The 6,000-nt window shown below is 38.7% G+C and overlaps 1 protein-coding gene across 1 annotated transcript in view; it reads left to right on the plus strand.

Moving 5' to 3' along the window:
* The window catches only part of Ophn1 (oligophrenin 1), a 309,606-nt gene that overhangs the window by 108,715 nt on the left and 194,891 nt on the right, over window positions 1-6,000 (plus strand). The gene's annotated exons all lie outside the window — the stretch shown is intronic.

Genomic DNA, 6,000 nt, shown 5'->3' on the forward strand with positions numbered 1-6,000 from the left:
CTCTGGAAGTCATTGTAGAGGAGATTGAACAGTGGAAGTAGAAGGACCTTTGTGCTTATTTTTATTCTGATGAAAGTAAAAAAAAAAAAAAAGTAAGGACTATGCATTTTCAGCACCACCTGCTATAGCAGCTGTGAGTGCATGGAGGGGCTGCCTCCAACCTACAGTGAGGTCATTGGTTATTACCCAGGCTCCTCCTTCCAGCACCAGCAAAGTACAGGGCAGTACTCCCTGTCAGAGGGGGCCCGGCTCCATCACCCTCACATTGCCCCACTGGAGAACAAGGAGAAGTAGAAACAAAAAGGTCACCTCCTCTAGGAGTGGGTGCCGGGGCACCTGTAGGCAAAACCACAAAAATAAATAAATAAATAAATAAATAAATTAATAAATAAAAACACTCTGCACTTCTTAAGAGAGAAGAGAGAGGAAGGCAGGAAACACACAGGTCATATGGTTTGTGCTAGTTCTCCTGTGTATAAATATTTACATGTTCTGTGTGGTCTGAATGCAGAAGCTTAGAAAGCTTGCAAAAAAGGAAAAGATACCATGTTTCTTTGTTGAGCCGTGTCTTGAAGGCGAAAGAGAAACCGCTCCACGAGTCTTTTCTTGTTCTTAGTGGAGCTCTGTGTGTGAATGCTTAATTTCTTTTGTTTATGATGGTTTTACTTAACTTTAAAGACATATTTGCACAAAACCTTTGTTTAAGATCTGCAATAGTATATATATATAAATATATATAAAATAAGAGACTCTATATGTGGGGGAGCCAGACTCTGTATGTGGGAGAGCCAGTATTTTTGTATTAGAAGAGGCCTATTAAAAAAAACAGTTGTTTTCTGAACTAGAAGAGAAAAAAATGGCAAGCTTTTGAGTGTCAACTCCAATAGTGTGTATTACCTTGTAAAGAAAAAGAATTCTACAAAGCAGGGGTTTAGAGCTATTTATATAAATGTTGAGATTTTGCACTATTTTTAAATATATCAGTGCTTGTTTGATGGAAACTTCTAAAGGAGTCTGTTGAGACTTGGAGAAATGTTGACATTCAGTCTGAACAGAGCATTGGGGGTGTGTTTCTCCGCCCCTGGGTCTCAGAGGGCCCCCACTGTGCAGGAAAGCCAGGCTCCCCAGGGCCATGCGCCTTTAAGCAAAAGGATGCTTCTGTCCAGACAGACTGTGAACAGTCAGTCACACATTCCCTGCCAAAGGGGACCCCTGTCATCCTCTGGGTTATAGCTGAGTCAGGACCGCCCCCCACAGAGGCACCTGGTCCCAGATGCCTTTCCCAATATGCAAAATAAACTGCTACCAAAGGGAAAAACAAAACAAAACAAAACAAAAAACTATGCATTTCCCTATCTCTTTTTATATGTGTTATTGGGACCTAGGCATACTTTATCTAATGGGTGTTTTGTTCGGCAGAGCAGCTTTGGATAGTAGTAATAGTGACCAATAGCCCTCAAAAGTTAAGGTGTTTACTTTCTGACTAGATTGAAAGAGTTTGCTGGCTCTTGAGTTAAAAGTTTGGTAAAAAGTATTTTCCAGGTTGGCCATGGTGGTGCATGTTTTTAATTTCAGGATCTAGGACAGAAGCACATAGAGTTCTTTCATTCTATGAAAGCTTGGTCTATATAGTGAGCTCCAGGCCAGCCATGGCTACATAGTGAGACTCTGTATTTATAAAAACGGAGTATGAGGACAGTGAGCCAGACAGCTGTCATGAGTGATACATTGTTATTGAAAAGACCTGATGTATACAGCTACACTTATAATCCCCAGGATTAAAATACAAAACATTATTATACAATCTCATTGTAGCTAATTTGTATGATATATTAATATATAAAGGATGCCATTACTAATGATATTATTCATGCATAGTTGGGCAGCATAGTGGGCATATTAACTTTTGAATATTTTCTTATATGCTTCCATTTTCTTTTTTAATTTTTTATTGGATATTTTATGTATTTATGTATTTATAATACAGATGTTATCCTCTTCCCCATTTCCCCTCCACAGAACCTCTCTATCCCACCCCCCCTCCTTTATGCTTTTATGCCATTTTAATTATATGCATGTATTAAGGTCTTTAAATTTTCTTTTCTTTCTTTTCTTGAGACAAGGTCTTGCTGTGTGTCTCAGGCTGGCAGTGAACTCCTTTTTAAAAAGATTTATTTTTACTTTCATATGTACTTACATATTTCCATATGTCTGTATGTAGATACGGGTGTGAGTACAGTGCTCTAACAGGCCAAAGAGCCAGATCCCCTGCAGCTGGAGGCCATTGTGAGCATTTCTGACACAGGTCCTGGGGTCCTTTGCAAGAAGAGTATGTGGTCTTCATAACTGCTGAGCCATTGCCTTTTCTAGTCCCCAGCCTTGAACCCTTGATTGTCTTGTTTCAGCTTCAGAAGTGCTGGGATTGTAGGCATATATAACCATGACTGGCTCATCTATCCATTTTCTCTGCATGGAAATTACTTAAAAGCAAATATAAAATTTAAACTGGAGATATAGCTCAGTTGATAGAGTACTTGTCAGGAATGCAAGAAACTCCAGATTTGATTTCCAGCACTGCAAAAAAAACCAAAAACCAAAAAACAAAACTGTGTGTGGTTGCACATACCTATAATCTCAGCACTTATAAAGCAGAAGTGGAAATATCAGAAGTTTAGATTTATCCTTAGCAGCATACCAAGTTTGAATCCTGCCTGGGCTGTATAGATCCTGTCTCAAATCAAATGTGTATACATATTTTTGAGTAGGCTCAAAAAGTAACCTTTTATATTTTTTTTACTTAAAATTTTATATAAGAAAATTCCCATATTGTTTCAATTTCTTCCTAAGTTTCACAAGACAGCAAGGACATTGTTTCATTCATTACTATTTCATTAACATATAAAAGAATGCTAGGCATATAGTAGATGCCGAACCCATGTTTACTATTAATATACTATATAATAATAGCTATTCCCATTATTATATTTCATTTACATAGATTTTTTGATATAGTTCTATTTAGCTACTTTTAAGATTCACCTGTTTTATAGTTTTTACTATTTTAAATAGTGTTGTAGAAACCTTTGTGTTAATAACATTGGGGTATTTTCATTAAATGTTGTTGTGTTACTTAGTGAGGTAGGTACTTGTATCTGAGGTATTTCCAATGTGATTGGATTTCATTCTACTTATGTAGGTCTGTCCTGCTCTAAGAGCATGACTTACTAAATTTACCAATAGCTCTGGTGATAAGCAGCCTAAATTTGACTGGCAGATCTACAGCTTATTTGGTGTGGTACTTGGGCAACCAGTCTCACCTTTTTGAATGTTATTTTTCATCTACTTCTGGTGGGTGGTGGGCTAGAAGGGAGATTTTAAAACATTTAAGAACCTTTATTAAAAGTAGATTTTGAAAAACCAATGACTAAACAGCAGCATTCTGCCCCACTGCCCCTGTCCCTGATTGTTGGTACAATGTGACTATTGCTATGTGTCCCTTGCCACAAATACTCTGTCCTCAAACACTGAGCTGAGATAAGCCCTGCTTTCCTTAACTTGGTCACAGCAATAAAAAAGTAACTCATATGCCCATTTTATAGATAAAACTGCTTCCAGATCCTCCCTCCACTTCTCTCTCCACTCCTCTCCAGTGATTTAGTTTTTAATGGATGATACTCAAAAGAGATAAAGAAAATGATTGAAGTAAAAAGGTTATTGGACCTTTAAATCTTATAGAAGTTACTTTTCAGGAGGAGGTCTTTCAACTATTTAGGGACATGTAACAATAGCTATCCACCTCCGCACTTTTGATCAGAAGCAACAGATATCTATTAGAGCATACCTTCACCTAAATTAAGGTCTGTTTGCTCACTGGAGCTCCTCTGAGAGATGTAAGTTAAGTCCTATTGCTTAAGACACTATGCACTTTAAACAAAGGGCCCAGAGGCTTTGAGCGGAACTAACCAGAAAGCCTTGTAGCATAAGGTACCATGCTAACTTCCAAAGGAGGAAATAGTAGGACTGATAGTTCTACCTACCTATGATGCCTGTGAACCACAACAAAGATCAGCATGGCACAGTAAGCCTAAGGATGCAGTAGTGGCGTGCGTATCTTGGCAGTAAACAACATCTCTCCAATTGGACTTAAGAGTGGCTAAACAAGAGGGATGTTGTACCTGATACTGGAAACCTAGCCAACGACCAAGAGTTAGTGGAATGGTGGATCTTAGAGGTGAAACTATAACCACTATTTTACTAAATAATCCTTATCTTTAAATGTTCTTATAGAACATTTTTAAAAAGGAGACAGCAAATATGGGGGAGATGTGAGAGAAAGTTCATATGCCCAGGAAAAAAACTAAGGTTCACCCAGAAAAGATCTAAGAGTGTACGATTATATCACATGCTGATTTTTGGCTGAAAGAGTACCTGCAATGGTAAACAATAATTAGCAATAATAAAAGAAAGTGAGTAGGAGAATCTGAAGGCACAAATAAACATGGAAGCGTGCCACTTTCAAAGGAAAGAAAATAAAAAATAATAAAGAAATAACATAGAAAATGTAGGGGTCAATGACATAGCTCTAATCCTGGCATCTATGAGATAGAGACAGAAAGATTTGAAGTTTAAGGTTATCCTTGTCTACATAGTTAGCGTGAGGCTAGTCTGTAGTGTATAGATCCTATTTCAAAAGAGAAGAGAATATAAATAGAGAGAAGACACACACACACACACACACACACACACACACAGAGAGAGAGAGAGAGAGAGAGAGAGAGAGACTGAGACTGAGACTGTACGACAAGTCCTGTTAAAGCTATGTTGACCAGTTCTTCCAGTGTAGACTATTAGATCTGTAGAACTGCTTATACTCCTTTATCTGTTTGGAAAGCAAATCTAAAAATAGCCCAGAGTAACCCAGATCACAAGATCACAAGAGGAAAAGCTTTTAGAGCTTTTTTTTTTTTTTTTAAAGAAAGGCTTTCACTTACCAGGGACAAGCCTTGAAACTCACTGTAGCTGAATAGGGTTGTTCTCTTGCCTCCACCCAAATGCTGAGTTACTCATGCTCTCCACCACCACCCCTGTTTTTTTCTTCTTAAACTTTAGGACCCATCATAACAATCCATAAGTTTGATTTGTGGCTTAAAGTTTTGCTACAGCCCTGAGTGGAGCCACTGGGCTGTTATATTTTTTAAAAAATATATTTTAATCTTAAAAATTATATGTTGAGGGGAATACTTGAGTGTGGTTGCTCCAAGAGACCAGAAGAAGGTGGCCAACCCTTGAAACTGGAGTCAAGGGCATTTGTTAGCTGAGCCACAATGCACAGGATGGGGAGGGCACTGAGAACTGAATTCCAGCCCTCTGAAAGAGCAATAAGTATTCCTAACTGATGAGCCACTGTCTCCTGGACCCTGATTTTATTCTTGAAATGACTTTTAAAAATGATTGGTGAGACTAGTGAGGCTAGCCATAGCTCCTCTCCATTCTTCCCTTCTAACATTTTGATAAGTTCCTACGATACCCAAGGCTGGCCTCAGTTTCACAATCCCCAGATTTTAGCATTCCAAGTGCTGAGAATACAGGCATGTCTCACTGTGTCTAGCTTACTGTATTGGGATATTGTCTTAGGGTTTTACTGCTGTGAACAGACACCATGACCAAGGCAACTCTTATAAGGACAGCATATAATTGGGGCTGGCTTACAGGTTCAGAGGTTCAGTTCATTATCATCAAGGTGGGAACATGGCAGCATCCAGGCAGGTATAGAGCTGGAGGAACTGAGAGTTCTACATCTTGTTCTGAAGGTAAACAGAAAACTGTCCTCAGGCAGGTAGCAAGAGGGTTTCAAAGTCTACCCCCATAGTGAAGCACTTTCTCTAATAAGGCAACACTTCCAACATAAGCCATACCTCTTAATAGTGACACTCCCTGAGCCAAGCATATTCAAACACACACACACACACACACACACACACACACACACACACACACACA

Source organism: Grammomys surdaster, unplaced genomic scaffold, assembly GCF_004785775.1.
Source record: "Grammomys surdaster isolate TR1022 unplaced genomic scaffold, NIH_TR_1.0 197, whole genome shotgun sequence".
Taxonomy (NCBI): Eukaryota; Metazoa; Chordata; class Mammalia; order Rodentia; family Muridae; genus Grammomys; species Grammomys surdaster.